The sequence below is a fragment of the Lagenorhynchus albirostris genome, chromosome 19 (genome assembly GCF_949774975.1).
Source record: "Lagenorhynchus albirostris chromosome 19, mLagAlb1.1, whole genome shotgun sequence".
NCBI lineage: Eukaryota > Metazoa > Chordata > Mammalia > Artiodactyla > Delphinidae > Lagenorhynchus > Lagenorhynchus albirostris.
The window spans coordinates 54,710,119-54,732,868 of NC_083113.1; the positions used below are offsets into that span (position 1 = coordinate 54,710,119).

Sequence of the window (22,750 nt, forward strand, 5' to 3'; positions counted from 1 at the left end):
ATCTCACATTCACTAGATTCCGTGTGAGTCTGTCATCCAGGACAGGCTGAGATCTTCTTGGCTCTGTAAGAATATTCTTCTTGCTAGAATATGATAGGTGTCTCATGGTGAAAGTTGCAATGGTTACCAGATAATCAGTCTTTTCCACTGAGAAAATAAACCTGTGTCTACAATACCTGATTATGCTAAAACAGTCTGACTTCTTGCCTAACTTGAGTTATATCACACAGAGCCCCTCAGTTTCTTTGATGTCAAACTCCAGGAGAGTGAAGGTGTGGGAATTCTGTCTCAGACAGAACTAATACCTTGATTGGAGTCCTCACTCAATGTCTCTCTCATTCTAGTCCATTCTCTTTTTAGAAGGCTGCTTTTAATACATCCTGCTCTAAAACTTTTAGCGTCTAACAAAGTGTTTTCCAAGATCCTTAGCCTGGTATTTTAATCCCACCTCCACCCCATCTTTTCTTGGCATGCATTTCTAGATTACTCTTCTACTTTTCCCCATGTTGTAGCTAAACAACACTAGCTGCTCTACTAAGAATACACCTTTCAGGTTCCTGACCCCTTGCCAATATCCACTATTTCCTTTTCCTAGTATTCCCTCCTCCCCATATTTAAATTCTACCCATTCTCTGCATTTCGGGGAAATGCTGTCTCTTTCTGTGAGAATCAGTTCTCCATGTGCTGAAATTTCACATGACTTTGGTGCTGCCTTCCATTTCACATGTGTCACCTATTTCCTTGACTATGTTTATTCATGAGCATGTCTTGTCTTATTTGTCCTGCTACATCTACAGCCCCTGGAGGCCAGGGACTGTCTTATTAATTTTTGCATTCCTCGTGCCTCACACATCAATAGGCCTTCCAAAACCTTTTGGTGGACCAACCAATTTATTGAAGAAATGAATTAAAGAAGCAGTTAGAAAAATATGTTTATTATTCCACTGTTTGGGAACAAAGCTTCACCATTCTCCATTCCTAGGAACCGTGCACCGACTATCATTTAGGTATATATGATAGTTACCCATCATTCATTCTACAGTATAGTCCTAACTGCTTACAATTTTATTCTTTTCCATAAAGGTAATTTGTTAATAGCCTAATCAGATGTGGTTTAACTATTATATCTTTTGATAATTTTACAAATCAGGAAAAAAGTCCTTTTCAGAAAATGGGCTTTGATGGTGGACTTAGGCAAGCGTCCCAATTCTACTACCTGGTAAAGAAATCATTCTCTGCCAAGACCTTGCTAGATGTCCCAACCCCAAAAGGCCAGGTCCTAGCTGTAAAGGGGAGAAATTCTCTACGAAGAACTCCAGTTTTAATTCAAATTTAGAGGCATTTTAAATCAACGAATCTCGCTCTGTCTCAGACTTTCTGAAGTCCATCGTGAAACATGCTTAGTTTCACTAAATTTAAATAGTAAGAGAAGACCAAGTAAGTTTACAAAGGTAAGAAATGATTTAAGCCTACTTATACTCCCTGTTTGAGTAATGAGAAGCTTTGACTTATTTATTTAAAAAAATGTTGGAAGAGGAAGTGCTGCTTCAAGATAATGGAAGGCACAGGTATTTGCCTCTAATTATTTAAAATAATTTAAATCTTGGTTCAGCCATATTTTAAAGAACACCTTGCCTTTGCAAAAACAAAAAAACAAGGGAAATGTGGTGACGTTCAGACTTCTTTCAGCCTTTTCAAAATATTAACAAGTTCAAAAAAAAGTTGGTTCTGAATTGTGAGCTAAATATATGCCACCTGTAATATTTACCTGAATTGTACATTCAGAATGGAATATTGTTTAATCTCTTTTAACTTGCAAAAAACCTTTCTTTTTTTCTGAAAAGACACTTGAACTTTCCGTGTTGGCTACATATGAAAATATGTCAAACACCCAGATTCTACATCTCTAGATATTCAAAACTAATTATTCCTTAATTTGCATGTGAAAGCAAATTACAATCTAGTAGACCATTTCCCTAGCAAACCTTTCTTTAGCTTAATGAGCAGAATGAGAAAGCCTCTTATGACCTGATTAAAAAGTCTCCACGAGGGGCTTCCCTGGTGGCGCAGTGGTTGGGAGTCCGCCTGCCCATGCGGGGGACACAGGTTCGTGCCCCGGTCCGGGAGGATCCCACATGCCGCGGAGCGGTTGGGCCCGTGAGCCATGGCCGCTGGTCTTGCGTGTCTGGAGCCTGCGCTCCGCAACGGGAGAGGCCACAGCAGTGAGAGGCCCGCGTACCAAAAAAAAAAAAAAAAAGTCTCCATGAGATGCAACAGGCTGCTGCTTACATATCACATGATCAGAAGGAAGACAACAAAGATGCAAGTGCTCTTATTTACAACAGGGAGCTGAGCTCATACCTGTCCATTTAGTATTTTATTTTAATGCATGTCAGCCCAGGACGATCAATAGCTAATTGTTTCTTATGTACTATGTGTGAGTACTTTAATTCTAGATGGAAATTCATCAGCAACTTCCACTTGATGAGATGACCTTCTACAATTAGAAGGACTGGGCTACATATAATCATTACAAACTTCCAATTGTATTATCCCACTTTCCAGATAATGCACGGGGCATTAACCCAACCCAAGTTCTTCAGAAGTGTCTTGAAACAGAGATGGCCTGTATCTTAAAATAAAGGAATGGAATATGCCAGTGTACCATTTAGCTGTTGCCATAAAATGCTATATAACAAACCATGCTACAACTCAGTGGCTGACACACTGTAGGTCACCCTAGGGGCTGGCTGATCTAGGCTGGGCTCAGCTGGACTTGGCTCCAAATTGTGAGTTTCATTCAGGTCTGCTCCATATGTGTTTATTTTCTGGGAATGGTGGGCTGCCTGGGGTACATATTTTCCTGGTGGAGATCGAAAGATCCCAGACTGACATGTGGAAACACAGGATACTTCTTGAAGTCTAGGCAGAAACTGTCACACAGTCTCTTCCACCCACTGGCCAAAGCAAGTCATTTGGGAAAACTAATGCATTCTATCACAGCTACTGTGCATTAGGATTTTAAAAAAGGAATGATTATTCAAAAGGAGTTACCTCTTCCTCATGTCTGTATTTTTTAAGTAAATATATTGCTCTGCGTTGAATAGATCAAAGCTGAAATTATCTTGCAGTTGCCCTTGACTTGATTCTCTCTTTCTCATTCCCCAGATCTTCCTTTCCTTCCACTTTCTAAAATCCAAAACTTACTGTGTCCATTCTCTGCTCAAAAAACAATTAGTGAATCCCTATTTTCCACTGATAGAGCTCAAATCTTTGGCTGGCTTCAAAATATCCTTCACAATATAGTGATAGAGGAGACCCTCTCTCAGTCTCTGTTGGATATTCTCTTTTCTTTCTCCCACCTGCCTGGTGAATTCTTATTCATTTGTCAGAGCCTAGGTGAAACTTTACAACTTCTGCATATCCTTCACTAATCCCCTGGAGAATTTTCTGCTTCCTTATCTGTGGTTTCCTAGCATGTTATACATATGGCCATGTGTCACTTATAATAATAGATTGGAATTGGTCATTCACATGTCTTTTTTTTCTACTAGACTGTGAAATCCTTGGAGATGGGGTCCATGTCTTATTAATTTTCTATCTTTAGTGCTTATCTCTATGCCTGTAACATGGTGGAGTTCAGATAAGGTGGTTGGATTGAATTGAAGGAGATTCTTTTAATGACTTTTTTTTTAAGAAGTAAAGATGGCCATGGCACAAGTAGATATGTTCAGTCTCACTAATAATTAAATGAACTATAAAGAAACAAATGAAAGTTACAGAAGATGCCATTTTTACTTTTCAAATTGGCAGTTATGTTTTTAAAAAGCTAAAACACAGCTTGTAGGGATATGGATATCTGGAATTGCTTATGGGAGTTTTAATGACAACTTTTTAGGGATTTTTATCATCATGTTTCAAAATACTTAAATATATTCATATGTGTTGACTCAGAAATTTGGCTTCAAATAATTTATCAAATGGAAATAGAGATGTGAAAAAAAATCTTATGTACGGTCATTGATTGTGGCATCATTTATAACAGGAACAAATAGAAACACTCTAAATTTCTAACAATATGAGTTGGGTTAGATAAATCATGGTGTATATAACACTGGCCTGGGAAGTCTGCAGTTATTAACAGGGATAGTTAATAAAATGGGGAAAATGTTTACTACATATTTTCCAACAGATACTAGGTTATAAAGCAGAGCATACAGAGTACACTGTATGAGGCCAATTTTGCAAAATATCAATATAATGGGGTATTGATATTTGCATCCTTTCTGAACAGCAAAGTGAACTTGAAGGAAATACAGCAAAATATTAAGTGTAGTTGCATCTACGTGTAGTAATCACAGGGTGATCTTAATTTATTTTTGTGCTTTTGTCTAAGTTTCCAAATGTTCCATAGTGAGCATATATAACATTTATAGTAAATGAAAAGATCTAAAAATATTTTTCTTAACATATAATTATGATTCGGTAACTTGTATTGTTAAGTGGGCTTGTGAGAACTGCAAATTATTGATTATACATAGCACTTTATATGTGAGTTCTGCTACTTTTGAACCTTTAGTCTTATTTATTTTTAGAATAGCTTTCATTTTTTTCTGTAATTAACTAAGAACTGAAACGAATTTTCTAAATAGAATTGTTCTTAATATAAATGTGAAATCCTGTTTTCTCTAACGTAATTGTCCATTAGAGTGAAAGTAACTGCAACAAGGACTATAAAGGAAGATAAAGTAGGAATGTGATGTATAATTTCCCTTTGCATAATTGTAACTCTGAAGAACACATGCTCCTGGCAGAGAGGTAATTTAAATCATATCACAACAAATGCCATATTTAAAGAGAGAAACTATCCATCATGCACTGAGTAAAGCTGGTAGCAACCTATAAGACTCAAGGATATACTGAAAATTCCTCCATGAGTCCATTAAGAATAAATTGGTTGGTTTAATTCCAGCACATGCTGAAATAAAGTCTAAGTGACATAATATAATTTTTAAGTGCATAAAATTACTAATTGCACGTTTAGGAAAAAAATGATATAAGATAATAAGTAACATTACAAGTTTTTTTATTATAGAAATACTGAAATCTTTACCATGTAAACAGGATAGTATAATAAACTCCAAGTGTCCATCACGGACACTATTTTTTTTCTTTTTTGGCACCGTGTCTCTTTTGGGTATAATTTTTAAAATCTAAAACAATACTGAGCACTTACTTTTTGGCTTCATCTTATGGGAAAAACTAGTTTTGAACAACAGTGAACATTTTAATGGTTGTAAACTACAGATTTTCCTTCCTTCCATTGGGGTTACGTCCCGATAAACCCATTGTAAGTTGAGAATATCATAAGTTGGAAACGCATTTAGTTCACCTAACCTACCTAACATCATAGCTTAGCCTATCCCACCTTAAACGTGCTCAGAACACTTACACTAGCCTACGGTTGGGCAAAATCATCTAACACTTTAATTTAAATTTTATAATAAAGTGTCGAATATCTCATATAATTTATTGAATAATGTACTGAAAATGAAAAACAGAATGGTTGAATGGGATCAGAATGGTTGTAAGTGTATCAGTTCAGTTGTTAACCCTTGCAGTCGAGTGATTGGGAGCTGCAGTTCATTGCCACTGCCCAGCATCATGAGAGAGTATCGTACCACATACCCCTAGACAGGGTAAAGATCAAACTTCAAAATTTGAAGTACAGTTTCTATTGAATGCATATTGCTTTTGTACCATCGTAAAGTGGAAAAAATGTTAAGTTGAGCCACTGTAAGTCACTGTGTAGTGCTAATGCATATTTTGAAGGCATTATTTGGAATGCCTTGAAACAAATGCTCTAACAAGGAAATTGAAAGGTTTTTCATCTAGACAAAGAATGGACACATCTTTAACTCATTTTCACAATTTAAAATACAAACCCAAACACTCAGCAGTCATCTCCTTGGTCAGCATAAAAGATATGAATGTACAAAAGATATCAAGCAGCGCTCCTTCCCCCGTGGTTAATGTTTTCTCATCTTCCTTTCCAAAGTTTCTTCTCTGCATCTTTTACATAAAAAAACCACACCGTATATTTGTTTTTCAAAATAAAAATATTTTTGATGTTGTAAACATAGAGTACTTCGAAAATATATCAAGCTATTCAAACTATGTAAACTTGATTTTTTATAGAAAAATTTTAAATTGTTACTTTGATTGATTGCTTTGTTCATCCAGCATATATTAGGCACCTGTTTTAAGACAGGTGCTGTTCTAGACTTTGGAGGAATGGTAAGCAAGATGACTAAGAAATCCCACCTTTAAAGCACAAAGTTTTCTCTAGCTATTTCTTACTGGAGAGATAAAAGAAGCCTTTAGCTGAGGAAATGTTGAGTCTAGCTTACTTCCCTTACTTGTGCAGGTCCATTTCTCCACCCAGCTCAGCTAGCAGGGTTAGGCCGGTGCCCTTTCCCAGTTCATCTCAAGAATTTCCAGTCACTTTCTCAAGAAGAGAAGCAAATATACCCCAAAGCAAAGCCAAAGAATGACTGTGACACAAGTAATTATAGTAAACACTGAAAAGTGGTGTCTATCTGGGGCTCTAATGTTGTCCCCCGTGTGGTAATTTTTCACAGTTTCAACTTCCTGCACTCCAGAGGGAATGAACCCAAATGTGCCTCATCTATGGGTAGCAGTAGCTTGAGCAGGGGATAGCTTCCTCTAGTTCCTAGTTACGTTTTGAAACTCAGGAGGGGATTGTGTAAACCCAGTTGGTCCAGTTGCTCTATCAATGCATCACCCCTCTCTCTTTTCAGACATAAAATCTCTGGGCTGGCTTCAGCATATCAGGTCCTTTCTTCCCTCAGCCGCCTAGTCCCATATGCTTCAAGCTCCAAGGAGGAACTATAACAGGGTTATAACACACACACACACACACACACACACACACACACACACACACACACACACACTCACACACGGTTGAGACAGATCTCCTTTCTCATAATTCCTGGATTAAAAACTAGTGTCTGTGATTTTTTGACTGCTTACCATGTGCTAGGCCCTGTGGTAACTGTTCTATACGTGTTATCTCATATAAGCCTCACCACCTATTTCATGGAGTAGGTGCAGTTATAGCTTTGAGGTGTAGATGAGGAAACCAGGACAGAAAGCTTTGATTTCTTGCATGAGTTGCAGAGCCTAATAAATGGCAGGATGGCAGTGATGCCCAGTTGAATCACTCTAATCCCAGAGCTTGTGTCCACCATGCAGGGCTGCCTCTCTCAAGACACAAAAATAGCCATAGAGCTCAGAGGCAGCATCCATAGAGTCATTCTTATCTTGTGCAGAAAGTGGTGAATTTCGAAACGCTCTATTTGTGGCAGAAATGCAGTCTACTAGTGGCAAAGCTACAAACGGTTAGAGACCGAATTCAGACTTGGATTCTTTAACTTTAGAGTCTACACTTTAAACCATCATACTTTAAAAGCTCTGTAAAACAAAAGGATGTGGTTTGCTCAGGAAGTCACATGGGTGAGATTGATGCCCTTCCAAAAACAGCAGCTTTGGTTCACAGGGATTTGGGTAGAAATTCAAGCTTCTGTAGTATTTCCTGCCTTAACACATTATTAAATAAAGATAAGATGTGTAGCTCTGAACTGATTTTGATATTTTGAATGTGATTTCTCTCTGTTAATAAAGTACCATAAAGTCAGTAATAAAGACATTACTGAAAGTCTGAAAAGGAGAATAGAAGCTAAGACCATCCATAATCGTGCAATTTTGATATAATTATATTTTTGTACATTTCTCTTGTTCTTAGAATATTTTACATGGCTATCATCATAAGATGCATATAATTTTAAGTTTTCTTTTTCTTCCTTAGACATAAGTATTTTCCCATGTTGTCACGCCTCTTCATAGATGTAACTTTTCATGGTGTTGTAATATATCATTGAATTAATAAACCATAATTGTTGTGTCCATTTTCACATTACTGAGTATTTAGCTTGTTCATTTTTTTAATTGAAATATAGTTGATATACAATATTATGTTAGTTTTCAGGTATACTATATAGTGATTTGACATTTGTATGCATTATGAAATGATCACCACAGCTCTAGTAACCGTCTATCCCTATATAAAGTTATTACAATATTATTGACCATATTCGTTATAGTGTATATTACATGCCAATGTATATTACATTTTTAGCCAATCTACATCTTTCCTCTCCACCTCACTCATTTTATGTTTCTGATGTCATATTTTACATGTTTTGTTTTATGTATCATTTAACTACTTTCTGTGGATATAGATGATTTTACTGCTTTTGTCTTTTAAGCTTCCTACTAGCTCTATATGTGGTTGACCTGCTACCTTTACTCTATGTTTGCTTGTACTAGTGAGCATCTCCTGGGAGCTATTAGAAATGCAGAATATCAGGCCCTACCTGAAACCTGATGAATTGGAATCTGTATTTAATAAGATCCTCTGGTGATTTGTATACATTTTAAAGTTTGAGAAGTGCTTATTCAGGTAGCTTTTTTTTTTTTCTTATATACACTTTAGGTATAAAGGAAAGGGTTGGGTTATTTCATATATTGGGAGACATATTTCTTTTTTAGTACAGTGGTCCTCAAAGTATGCTTCCCAGACCAGCAGCATCAGCATCACCTGGGAACGTGTTAGAAATGCAAATTCTTGACCTCTACCCTGGACCCACTGAATCAGAAACTCTGTGGTGTGGTGCCACTATTTAAGTCCTTCAGGTAATCCTGATGCTCAGAGTTTGAGAACCACTGTTTTGATGCTAACTAGACCTGAGTTAGTTGTTTAACTAGAAAGGTTAGAGGCTTTGAAACCATTTACAAATAAGTGTCCCGAAGGATGTTTAAAAACTGTCTGAATGATGTTAATGTTGTAAATTATGTTAACTTTCAGGATTTAGAAAGAGCATAATATTAGTATTCCAAAGGCAAAATTGTAACTGTCTTTTTCACGTAGTTTTTCCCCCGCAAGTGACAAAAGGCTATGATTTACAATAGAAAGGCCATTTATTTATACTCAGGTGACCTCCATTTTTTAAAAAACAACACGTGGCTTTAGAGAGTTGATAATACCTTGAAAAGTTTGAGCTTAAGTGGAAGAAATAGGTTGCACTTGACTTACCCTGTATTTTGCAAATGCAAAAAAAAAAAATCCATTTATGTGTCCTCAGTGGGTCCAGAATTTTTTACACTGTCCTCTGGACTTTGGTGTCCCCCATCTGACAGAGCAGCTGGTCTATAATATATGACTCACTGGCTTTCAGCATCATAGCTGGGGCTGCTAAAGCCATTGATGCTTCTCCCTGGTGTGACGTACAACTACTAAGAAAAGACTGGATCCACAAACCCCACAGGAAATTAGCCTCATTACTGCAACTGAATTCATGTTCCCATCCAGAAGAGGGCTTCAACTGCAATTGCATATGGAAGTTAATTTACTAAGCAGAGTGTGCTTTTCTTGGTATCGGCTTTTGTTCTGAGTTCCAGAACAAGATGATCACCTGTGTCCTTAATTGTGTGTGCAATTTGACAGTCAAAATGGGCTTTGAGTAATCTCTTGGCAGTGTCATCAGCAGAGAGGAAATTCTTCTCTGAGTTGAACTTTGATTCCATGTGACAGATATCTGTGTGTGTGTTTTTTTTTTTTGGACCATGACCTCAATATGAGTCAGCAATGTGATGCATCCGTAAAAAGAAAGGTGAGGATGGAGAGAGAGAGAGAGAGAGAGAGAGAGAGAGGGAGAGAGAGAGAGGCACTACTCTAAACTCAATAATGGCACATCGTATGAAAGTGAGGCATGTTGGTTCCACTGTGCTTGTCAGAATCCACCTAGAGAATTAGGGCATATCTAGAAGTCTAAGTGTAATAGATGATTCTCTGTACAGGGCCAAGATGGTGGGACACCTGTATACTAGACTTCAGCTACATTTTTGTTTGCCCAGAACCTTCTCCTTTCCACCACTGACTATTTTAAGAAATTCTACTTGAACTTTCAAATATGTGCCTCTGTCACTCCAACAGATACCTATACCAACCCGGCCAATCAGATCTCTAATTGTCTGGGCTAGGTGATTGGTCTAGAGACACACTTATGACCCACATAGGGCAACTGAGAGTCTTTTGGGGGAAGTAATTTGAATGTTGCAGAGTGTTGGCCATTTTTGCTCCTCTGAAATAATTAGTTCCAAAGACTAAGTGAGCCTGAAACTGTGGGATCCAACTTTCCTCCACATGGATGCAGTGAGTTGGATAAAAAGCCCAACAGAGACAAGAAATGGAGAGAGAATGAAAAAGAGAGAGAGGAGTAAAAAGGGAGGAGAGAGAAGGACCTTATGGCGTCATTCAAATTCTTGGATCCAGATAGAACAAAAAGGTCACACCTAAGACTTCCCAGTTACATGCACCAATACATTCTCTATTTGCTTAAAGAAGTTCAAGTTCACTTTACCTTCAGAGAGGCTTGACTTATGGAGCCCCATGTGTAAGGAATTGTTTAAAGACAGAGGTAAACTTAATGAGAAAAAAATGAGGGTTGATGTTGGCAGGGGTGGAGGAGGAAGACTCACTTCAAGTGTATCCAGATTTACAATGTGGAAGAAGGTGTTCACGTGTTCTCGGTCATTCTGGGGAGCAGGAGCAGGAACAGTCATGGACGTGGCCAAACAAGGGTGGAAGCAATGCTAAGGCAGACACACAGATGTCAGCCTTATGGAATTCAGGCACCCGCTCTAATTCTGCCACTTTCAAACCTTGCTCAAGTTGCTTAACTTTGCAGAGACTCCATTTCCTCATTTATGAAATGGTTATGATACTCTCTGCCCCCTTATCTCTCTGTGTCAAGTGAAAATGACATAATAAATATTTACGGAGTATCTACTATGTGTCAGGTGCTATGATAGGCATTAAGGACCCAGGGCTGAACAAGGAAGACAAAAGTCTATGTCCTCATAGGGCTTAGAGTCTATAGTTTTTGTTGGTGAAATGGATTATTAATGAACGCCACAATCACATGTGAATGTAAAATTGTCACCATGATGAGGGTGAAGGAGAATGTGGGGCTGTGATAGCCTGTGGGAGGGGCAGCTGACCAGTCAGGGGACACGGAGGAGGAGGTCAGGCCTGAGCTGGTATCTGAAGGTTCAGGAGGACTTTAAGGGTTAGGGAAATGTTCTCGGCAAAGGGAGAGACACGGGCTGATTTGCTGTGAAATGATGGGGTTAAAAAAAAAAAGGAAGCCAGAGTGGGCTGGGTTGGAGTTCCCAGTGGGGAGCTTGGTGTAGCTCCCTGAGTTGGAGGAGTAGGTGGAGAGCAGACCACACAGGTTGTTGGAGGCCAAATAAGGGGTTTTTCATCCAGTTAAAGGAAAATGGGAAGCCAAATGAGAGATTAAGTAAGGATGGGCCTGTTTGTAACATTCTTGTGGCCGGTGGAGTACAGGTTGAAGGGGAACCAAAGTGGATGTGAGGATACACATTATTCAAGAAATATTTATAAAATTACACTGAAAAAACATAAATACTTTATCAGTGCATCGGCAGCACCATGGTGGTGGTGATGAATAGCTACCTCTTGAGAACTTTGTGTATGATAACATCTGTTCCTCAAAACAATGCTCTGAGGTAGAATCTGTTATTAAGACTGTGCCATAGATTCAGAAACTTGACATCAGTTTTTAACTTGCTTAAATTCATGTACAAAGTGGAAGAGCTGGGACTAGAGCCTGGGATTATGCAGTTGTTGTAAGCAGGTGTCTCTACACCTGAGATCTCATTGCATTATATACATACCCTTCTTAAGCCCCTAAAACTTAATATATTTTAACAATTTGCAGAGTCCACTAGACCATGCCTTGAAAAGAGCGTTTTTTTCTTCCATTCCTCCCTCCCACTGTTTCTTCCTTTCCTTCTTTTGTCTCTCCCTCCCTTCTTTTCTCCTTTCCTTCCTCCCTTTCATTTTCACCATCACCTAACATACACCAGATGCATCCGAGGTGCTCAGTGATATATTTCCCAATGGCTGATTGAGAGAATTAACATTTGCTAACATAAGCGTTCCCTGTCCCTAGAAATGCAGAGCAGAGCTCAAGGCCAGCAGGTTTCTGTTGAGGCATTCTGGGGAGAGTACCTGGGTTGGCTCAAAGATCAGATTAAGAATCCTCAAGAACCTTTCACAACAAACAGTAAATGGAGGTGCTGCACCAAAAGGAGACTCATCCTAAATCCTGGAGGACAGAGCTCGAGCTGAGTGAATGGAGGTTGCCTGCAAAGACAGTGATACTCTAGGGGGCAGAAGAAAGTGGAAATCAGGAAGCAGATGGTTGTGGAGCAAGGGAGTGTCTGTGGCCAAAAATAAGAATATCTTTATTGGTGGATAAGGAAACAAGCCAAGTGCTGATCTAAATGAGCGGAAGTTTCCTGAACATTTAGGAAGGATGTCTGGTCTTTAAGAGAGCTGGACCTGAGTGTGTGTCTCAACCAGCCTCCATCTTTATCATGTGGTTTACTACTTGTTCTCTCCTTTTTGGGGAGCTTGTGGGTTATTTCTCTTGTGGGCCCTATAAGAGCCCCTTCTCTGCTTGCTCACCCCCTTCAGGTCTGAATGTTGCTAGATTAGTGACTGACCTGGCACCGGACGCATGAAGACTCCAAGGAATTTCCTGAAAGCTGAGCTCGATTCTGTTCACAGTTCTCTTAAGAAAGTCTTAAGATGGAGAAGAAAGGCCTTAAATGATAGGGCTTCTGTTTTCTCGATGAAAAGGGAAAAATGTCTGAAAGGATGCTTCCAGCTGATCGGGGTTGGACAGAACAGCAAGGAGAAATTCTCTAAGTCCGCTTGGAGCTTGTTAACATTGAGAATTGCAAGAAATTGGTGTTAGCTGATTCCTTTTCCCAAAAGCACGGGCAGATTCGATTTCCACTTTTCTGTTATGGTTGAGTACATTTTTTTGGCAGATACTTACTGAGCACTTTTAATGTTAGGATTGGTCACTTAAAACAAGTGTCTTCAAATATTCTTCATTTAAACACATAAGCTTCAAGCTATAACGGTGATAGAATGAGAGTCAATCATCAGCAATTTGCAAAATTATGGTACTGGTTTTCCCAGCCAACTCCACTAGCTTCTCCCCTTCTTCCTTTTCCTGAGCATCTTTCCCGTTCACTGCTTAATCATATGTTATCTTCAGCATGTGCTGTTACATACAAAGCCAGGTGTGTACCAACTGGTGTCACCATGACAGACAAGAAAAAGAGAAGTTTACGGTGAGGAATGGCCTTGTGGGCATGTGACATGTGCAGTTGCATAGTGCCCCCTGCTCAGAAGGGGGCCCCATGTTTGGAGGTTAATGCTCTGTGGTCACCATCTTGAAATTCTTAATAGATTTCTTTCTTTGACTTTGTGTTTTGTAAATGAAGTCCAGGGGGATAGCGGAGCATGGTCTGGGGCTTGGAGCCTCCTTTCTCTGGCAGCCCCACTTCCCTCGGCCTCCTCATTCATCTCCCTGAGATGCGTTCTTGGCTACCTGCTCCCTGACCCTGCCCAGGTCCTGCTGCAGCACCGCACTCCCACCGGCGAGCTCCAGGGCAGGAGGGATGACTCAGGTGTATGTGTTCCACTTGCAGAATCGAAGGGCAGAGCTACAGGCACCTTGGGAAGGTTTATACTCACCCCATGAATATCCTTGCCTGAGGGAGCGTGACATTAAATAGCAAATGAAAAACACTGTGACAGGTTCAGAGAAAGACAGCGGAAAAAAGGGAAAATGTTTGCCTGTTTTTTGAGCAAGAGACCCCACATTTTCATTTTGCACCTAAGGCCTACAAAAATTATATGAGTGTCCCTACTCATAGCCTTTTGTTTATCACCACGAGGGTGGGTGGGTGGATGAGAAATGTGGGTCCACTCACGTATGAATATGGAAAATCATTCTTCTGTCTAAATGCACAGAAGGCTGGCCCCTGTAGGCCAGCACTGCTCTCAACTGGCATAGCTTTTTGGTTGTATCTGTCTCCCAGAAACATAATGGCTAAAGCACTGTCAAATGATGACCACGTCTAACCATCTGATATTCCTCTAAAAATTCCGCGGCCAAATTTGGCTAAAACAAGATGATGACTGAAATTAATAGAACTTCCCCAGAACACCTGCATGGGAAACAAGCGTGTTACTTACAGTATAAACTAACAAGGCAGGCCATGGCAATTGCTGCTTGCCCCTCCTCTCCACCAGATCTCTTCTTGTTATGTAAATGAGATGGCCCGAGGTGCGACAACAATGAATAGCATAATAAATGGAAATGTAACGGCGCTAATAGTGGATTTCTCTGGACTGTCAACTTTTGCTCAAAGGCCCTGGCAGGGAAGGATAGAGAGCAGTGTGTAGCAAGGAAATCTTTCTCTCTTCCTGCTTTGGTGTGTTGCCTCCACAGGCTCCTTTTCCTCTCTCATCCCACTCCTTCCCCCACCACACCCCATGTGTCTAGAAAAATCTCCTCTGTAATCCTTCACTTCCTAAGTGACTTAGCCCAGAATCTTGTTTTGCGTAGGTCTTTGCACATTTCTTGATTGATTGACGCAAGTCTGGACTGATGCAAGCCCCAGCTCTAGAACATGTGATGTGACTTTTCCTTTTGAAATGTCCAATTCTCGGTCATTGATTATTTGTTTGAAAGTAGCAAACGTCTACTCAAACAAATTTAAGAAAAACGGGGAATTATTGGGAGGACACATGGTCAGGAAGTTCAGCCAGACCTTCCAAAGGGCCAGAACGAGGAGGCAGAATACTGGGTCTTGGGGACCCCAGAGGTGTCCCAGGCTTGCTTTGTAACATTTGCCTATTTCTATGGTAAATACCTCCACCATGACTGATTTCAAGGCACCAACATGGCATCACTGAATGGGAAGTTGAGAAGAGATGCATAGTTGCATCCCATTTTATAGTATTTCTATCATATACATGAAATAGACGTAAGTAACTGTAAGAGCATAGATAATAGTAAAATAAAGTACAATAATTAAAAAGTGATGCATTTTGAGTATTTGTTGCCTTTGCTTTTAAGATAATTTGTTTAACCATAAGCACATAATTTTTAATAACATCTATGGTTAACATCTGGATTCACAAAATTCCTGACAATTTAACAGTCAACTCTCTTGGTAACAGTACATTTTGGCTCCCACATATCATTGTTTCCTTATGGGGCTGGGGGAGCAGCCTTTGTGAGAAGACGACAAAATGCAGAAGGGGCTATTGAAGGTGTTGGAGTGAAGGTGAAGGGGTGTTGAAGGAAATGACTGGCCGAAGGAGCAAATGGTTGGTATCTCCAGTTGTGTCTCTCCACAGATATTTTATTTTGGCATAATTCAGAGTCAATATATAACTCCGTGTCAAAAAGAATTCAGATATGTTCTTGTCCTTGTTTTTCTCTGACTTCTCCGAATATCTCTTATCTGGTTCTTCTTCCTACCCCCTAACTGGAGGCTTTCTACTCTGTCTTTGGACATCATTTATCCTCTCTTTGATGACAACACTTAAGTCTAAGAAATTTGTACTATTCCTCTGCTGAGCTTCAGGCCTGTGTATTGAACCACTTCCTAGACACTGTCACATGGATGTCCCACCATCACCTTGAATTCAAGGCATCCAAAACAATTATGTCTCTCTCTCCAAAAACATACCTCCTAACCAAGTGGCGATGTGCTGTAATGTGAGGCACAGACTTCGAGTCTAGTACTAAGTTGTATCCCTAAGTTGACTTTGTTACCTTGCGCAAGTCACTGGTTCTTCCTGATCTCACTTTTGCCATCAGATAAATGGCCTAGACTTTGATTAATGGTCTTTATTCCATGGAGACCTTGATTTTGTGGGTCTACCTCAGAAGCTATCCAAGCATCAAGAAAAGAGAGGCTCCGGTGGAGTCCTGTGCACCCCAACCTCCCTTCAGCCAGGAATACTCCTCTTTCATTCTTTCATAGGTTAAAGTTCCATGAAATATTTCTTTTATGAAACAATTATGCAGGAAATTTTGTGAATCACTAAATTAGATGATCCCTTTGGTCTTATATCCCTTATAGGTCTAAGCGTTCCATGATTCTTCAGTTAGTGCTTAAGCTTCTGTTGGCTTCAAAGCTACTGGGATGTCAGCTCAAGATTATAAGACCGTGTTTTGCCCTCTGTACTTCATTGCATAGGGTTAAGGGTGGGAAGCTCCCCAACATTGAACGTAGTCTGTGGTAACTCTAATGCCTCATATTTGATTCTCATTTAGCATTCTACAAAACCCTTTTATGTCTATTTCTGCCCCAGGGTCCTAAAATATAAATTTTAACATCCTATGCTTCTCCTTGCCTCTGATTCCTAAATACAAATGGACGCTCATTGATAATCATTGCTGAATAATGAACAAATGATTGCTGAATGAGTGATTGAATGCATACCACCAGGGAAAATTACTGTTTTGAATCCATTTCTGGGCCTGAACTTTAGGAGAGTCAATTTGTTGCATATTAAGTAAGCCAGTTGTTGAATCAAACTTTCCAACCAGCTTCCCATTTTCTGGAAAAGAGGTAAGTTTCTTGTGGGAATTGTTTGGGGTTCCTGAGAATTGCCATGAGAAGTATATTTTGCTTTCTCTAATGCTAAGAATTATCAGGCAGAGACCAGGCTTTTGCACAAAGTGAGATAGTAGGCCATTCTCTATTCCGGGCTGTTGGATCAATATTTGTTATCATTTGGTTTATTTATTAATTCATTTAAGTTTCTAAGCAGCTCTACCTTTGTTGTGATGATGATATGGCGAAATGCAAAACAGCTTCTGACAGACCTTTGCTATCTAAACTCTCGATAACGATCTCTAAAAGCCAACTCATTTCATTTGCATCCTTTTATTAATAATACAAAAAACTCCCCTAAACCTCAACTAGTGCTTGTCACAGTCAGTGGGTACTTCAGGAGCCAAGAGTGCATGGGAGGGTATTTTTGGTTCATTATTGGGTTTCTGTAATTGAAATGACATTTTGTGAGAGCACTCATGTATTTTAAGGGGAAACTCAAACCAATGCAGTAGTTTCAAAGTCCTCATTACTATAACAATGAAAAACAAATTGTTAGAAGTATGTGTGCATGTGTGTGTGTGTATACACATACGCTCACATACATACACAGGCATACACATACATTGGCATGGATAGACCTAATAAAACGTATATAGTGTTCTCGTTGTTCCAAATACAGTTGGTCCTGTAGAGACTAAATAGACAATTAGCCATGGCTTGCAGCCCTCCTCCAACTTTCCCCCTTTCTCTGATGCTTGAGGCTTACCCACAAGTCCTACAAGGATGTGGCCTGTGCATTGAGCCCCAGATGGAGGCTCATGGGGGCAGAGCATTTACACGCCTTCTCTTCTGACCCTCTGGTCAGATGAAGGTGATTGCACAGAGAGAAAAACCAGGGAATAACAAAGGAAAGTGCTTAAGCAAGTTGTGTTTGGGAAGATTAGAGGAGGGAGTGCACAGAAGGATTAAATTGAAGCCTCTAAGGAAGTAATCGTGTTCAAGTAATAGTTTTTCTTGTAACCCCGTTTTCTAAGGTTGGTAATTTCTGATAGGGTCTCCAATATTCTGAAATCTTTTAAAACTTAGATTCTAGCTTTCTTTCTTCAATTTCCTTATTTTCATTTTCTCATTCTGGTGCAGCATCCATTCATTTACTCAGTCCATTCTCTGTTTGTTCATTCATTGATTCATTCATGTATTCACTGAGCTGACATTTACTGATAATTGAGATGAATAAAATCTGCAATCTCCAAGATGTGGGAAAAAAAGCAAACCAAACGCAAACCAAAACTCACTGAGAATCCACTGTGGCATGGCTGACCTTTAGGTGGTATGGGCATTCTGTCACCTCATTGGGTGCTAGGCATTTGTTCTGATTAAATGACTTGTTAAATATGTTGCATGCCAAAACTGTGGTAGGAGTTATGGTAGGGACAAGAGTACAATCAATAAAATATGGAGAAAGTCATTAAAAATATAACTGGCCTCAGAGACGGGTCAGAAGACTTTACAAGTTGGGTTGCTTCTGCTTTAGGCAGAAACCAAGTCTCAGAGCCTTCTATGTAGAGGAAGCTGCCCGAGTACAGGCTGGAGGCAGTAAAGCAAGTGGTATTTTCAAATTTAACTGGGTCCGTGAACTTTGTTTAAAATGTTCAGTGTTTAAGCTCCGTCGAGGAAAGGTTTCTGATGAGGTAGCTTGTGAAAGTTGCATACTTTCATTTGTTGATAGGGTAGCTTGGCCAAGAACTTACTGGTTAGATGTAGAAGTACTGCCTGTCAATTAGACATAGCCAAAAAAATGGGGGAACGGTGAGAAGGCCCCATGTTCCCAAACGGACAAGTGAAAACTGATATCCTCCTGTTAGGAGGAGAAGTAATGATTCATGGCAATCTCTAGTAATAAAAATAATGGCCAACGTTGCTGATCACTTACCACAAACCAAGCACAGTGTCAAGTCCTCCCCATGTTCTGTCTCCCTTAACCTGCCTGGCGACAGAGATGATTGGGCAGTGCAGGTAGTTTAGCCGTTCCTTGCTCCAGTTGCTTAGCCTCTACCAGCCTCAGTTTCCCCTTCTGTGAATGGAGATCACAGGACTGTGGGGAAGATGAAATGAGACAGTGCTTGTTATGTGCTTAGTACAGTGTCAAGCAGGGAGTAATAGGTCAGTGAATAGTAGAGTATTAGCTAGTATTAGCACTCCTCTCCCCCTTTTACAGACAGGGAAACAGAGGCTCAAGAGGACCATTCTATCAATAAATGTGAGCAGTACCTGAGGGCAGCAGCACCAGAACATCATGCTCTTGTGAGTGCCTGTTAGAACATAAACTTGTCTGATGCTCAGAGTGACAGCCAGAACAACTCTTACCAATGTGTGACCATCACCTTGCCATTATTACTTGACCTCATTTGACTCTCATAAGCTTTATGAGGGCAGAGATTTTAGTCTTGTCCACTGCTCTGTCCCCACCTGTAGCAGTTCCTGGCACATTCTCCGCTGAAGGACTGACCTTTCATTTTCCTTCTCCTTTCCCTGGCAAACTTCTATGCACCCATCAGGAATCACTAAGTATCAACACTCCCCCCCTCCACATAGCCTTGCCAACTCTCTGGGACCCATTCTGTCTTCATTTCCTACACAAACTCACAGTTCATACCCGTGGTGAAAGCATTTTCACGTTGTATTGTGGTATTTCTACTTTCCTGTCTATTGCCCCACTTGCTCAGACTCCCCTAAGGCAGATACCACTTTTTACCCCTCTCAGTGCCCCTGGCTCATTGCTTAGGCTTGGCTCACAGCAGGCCTTTGCAGGCACTTGAATAAATAACCATAACTACCTTCATTTGTATCTGAACAGTTTTCTTGATATTTGCAATTCTCACCAAACTCCCAAACCCAAAGACCTTTGCCATTCACTGAAAGGTTTTCAAAGAATGTTTGCCTCGGGATTGGGTAGCTCTCACATGCCTGGAAGGAAGCTTGGGAGCTCTGAAAGAATTATGTCAACATTTAATTGCAAGAGATAGTTACACTGTCCAGACGGCTTCCAGAACAACATAGCTTTTGGTTTAAAGCTCAATTTCTAAGTAATTGATCAAGTAGAAGCAACTTGCCTGTGACAGCTTGGATATGCAAGCTTTAGTAATGCTGTAGCTTCTTAAAATGTCCCTTTCAAGACATCTTGGGACTGGAAATCTCTCTGGCAGGTGTGTGAATTCAAAGGCAATGGCTTTAGCCTTGGGGATGTTTGGAGATAATCCACATCTTTGTTGATGACCCTCCAGCCTGACAGGCAAGAAAGACTGGACCCGTAATCAGAGCAATGGTCTAGTGGATGTGGAAACCCACTAGAGACCTCAAGAGACATTTTTCTTGTATCAAATGGGTGAAGACCTGATCAGAACTGGGGATTTGATGAATACTCTCCTGGTAAATGTTTTTTTTTTTTTTTTATTAAAGTATAGTTCATTTACAATGTATACACATATATACATTCTTTATGTTCTTTCATTAGGTTCATCCCAGGATATCGAATATAGTTCCCTGTGCTATGCAGTAGGACCTTGTTGTTTATCCATTCTCTAAATATATGTAATAGTTTGCATCTACTAACCCAAACCCCCAGTCCATCCCTCCCCCACACCCCTCCCCTTTGGTAACCACAAATCTGTTCTCTATGTTTGTGAGACTGTGTCTGTTTTGTAGATAGGTTCATTTATGCCATATTTTAGATTCCACATATAAGTGATATCATATGGTATTTGTCTTTTTCTTTCTGACTTACTTTACTTAGTATGATAATCTCTAGTTGCATCCGTGTCACTGCAAATGGGACTATTTTGTTCTTGTTTATGGCTGAGTAGTATTCCATTGTGTGTGTGTGTGTGTGTGTGTGTGTATATATATATATATATATATATATATACCACATCTTCTTTATCCATTCACCTGTTATGCATGTATCTTTTTGAATTATAGTTTTGTCTGGATATGTGCCCAGGACATATGCCCAAGAGTGGATCATATGATAATTCTATTTTTAGTTTTCTGAGGAACCTCCATACAGTTTTCCACAGTGGCTGCACCAGCTTACATTCCCACCAACAGTGTATCTCCTGGCAAATGTTAACTTGGCTCTTTGAGCTGGAAGAAGAGAAAGGGGCATACTTAGGTTACATTTAAGTAACAGAGATTTGAGAAATAAGGGTGATGAGAATCTCAGGGGACTTGGGAATAGCTGGACATCCAGGCCTCCTGGAAAAGGTAAGTTGTTTGAGAAACTGGAGGAAGAGTTATGTTCCCAGCTCTAGTAACTGGGTTTTCACTGTTGATATGACTCTATTTGCTTTGCTTCTGCATCTCTTTAGTATGTGTCTCCTTTCAGCTAAGCAATCTTTTCATTTTTGTCTAGTTCAAGTTCCTGGGGAGAGTCTAATTGGGTAGAGCTTTAATACTACTGGACAGCCTACGGATGAGCTGCTCTTAGGTCACATGGCCACTGTGAGCCAATCAGCAGTGCCCAGAGGAGGAGTCATGCAATACAGCACATGACCACCTGTGCTTAAGGAGCTATATAGGCCTTCTTCCTCAAGATGTGTCGCAGACTTGTGCACGTTCGTAAAAATAGGCCATCAGTGTGGTCAGGCACCGCAAAGTTCTATTTTGTCAGAGGATGGAGTCACGATTAACCCAATGAACATTCAAGGATCGTTGAGGTTTAGGCATGGTAGCCTGAGATGTGACAATAACTTGAATTGGCACACCTCAGTTCTTCTCAGTTCTTATTCACAAGTAAATCTGTGAAACTCCTGCTAGTCGTTCCTTACACATGTGCAATAGCCCGCTTGGTTCTCTTATTCGTAGGCCATTGGCCCACCTATGTTCACCTATGTGAGGGGACAGTTTGCAGCACCTCAGATGTGTCTATCTCTCTTCTCTAAGGGCTTTCTCGGCGCTGGGAACTTGCTGGGCAGCAAGCAAGTGATTCCTGGAAATGTGGGAATTTAACTCCCTGGCGTCACTCTCAACAGATGGGAGAGATAAATGCCCCAGCCGCCTCAGCCTCCTGTGAGACAATTGGGGCCTCATTTGCCCACAGGAGGAACCTGATCATTAACATAAGCTTTATTCATGTATCCGCCTTCTCTGTCTCATTTTTTTCCACATCCTTACTTGTGCTTCTTGCAGTAAATCCCCAAATGTATTACCTGTATGAAATCCTTGCCCCTGGCTCTGATTTTGGGAGAATCCAAGCTAAGACAATGAAATATTATACCCATTTCGAGGAAGATGACGAGCTGTCTATGTAGGGGCCGTGTATTATGTTCTTCATCTACATAAAATCTGTTCTACCTACTGAATGTCTTTATAGTGCAAACAGGCTGATAGGCAATTGAGTAAATATGGGAATATCAATACAACATTAAAATTACTTTGGTTCATACGCAGTATTCCCTAGAACATTGGTATTTTGCACCACTAAGAAGTAGCAGCTGAATGAAAGTACGTAGCTGAATGCAGCAAACACAAGGGGAATACACAAGAGTCTATGTGCAGTTCACCCCAAGTTTCTCCTTTTGACTCACTTGGCCAAACCCTCGCTCTTAGAAGTGCCTGTGGAGTAATTTCCTTCATCTTGCTGCATCGTGCCTCTGTTTTTATAATTCATCAGCCTCAGCCTCTCCTCACAACACTTGCATCAAGCTGCATTCACTTTTTAAAAGGTAAAGTGCTTTATTCATTGTACTTTTCTTTTAATTATTAAGAATTTATCATGTCTTTTCAAATGTGCCAGCTTAAAAAAAATTACAATTAGTATTATTTGCGTTGATCATGTGGTTACAGATTTGCAAAGACCTGGAGTAGTGGTCTGTCCTAACCCCATCTTTTCCAAAAACACTGTGATTTTATTGCAGAATTCTCCCAAGCATCGGGGTTTTCTGGAACACAAATCTTGTTCACGGAACCTATTTCAAGGCTGCTCCAAGCATAGGAGCATCTGTGTCAGTTAGATATAAGTACACACCTCATGGTTGGTACTTACTAAGCAGGTGAAAGGAAGGAGGGCAGCACAGCCTTGGTAATGACACAAATTTAGATATGATGGGGTTGGCAGTTACCTGTGGTCCTTGGCCCAGCCAGC

General features: G+C 40.1%; 1 protein-coding gene and 1 non-coding gene across 2 annotated transcripts in view; one reads left to right on the forward strand and one right to left on the reverse strand.

Moving 5' to 3' along the window:
- CDH13 (cadherin 13) overlaps positions 1 to 22,750 on the forward strand; it is a 1,013,115-nt gene that overhangs the window by 100,999 nt on the left and 889,366 nt on the right. The window lies entirely within an intron of this gene.
- LOC132510582 (small nucleolar RNA SNORA5) lies at positions 12,088 to 12,216 on the reverse strand. Its single transcript, XR_009537380.1, has one exon. It is a non-coding gene; the product is annotated as a small nucleolar RNA SNORA5 (small nucleolar RNA).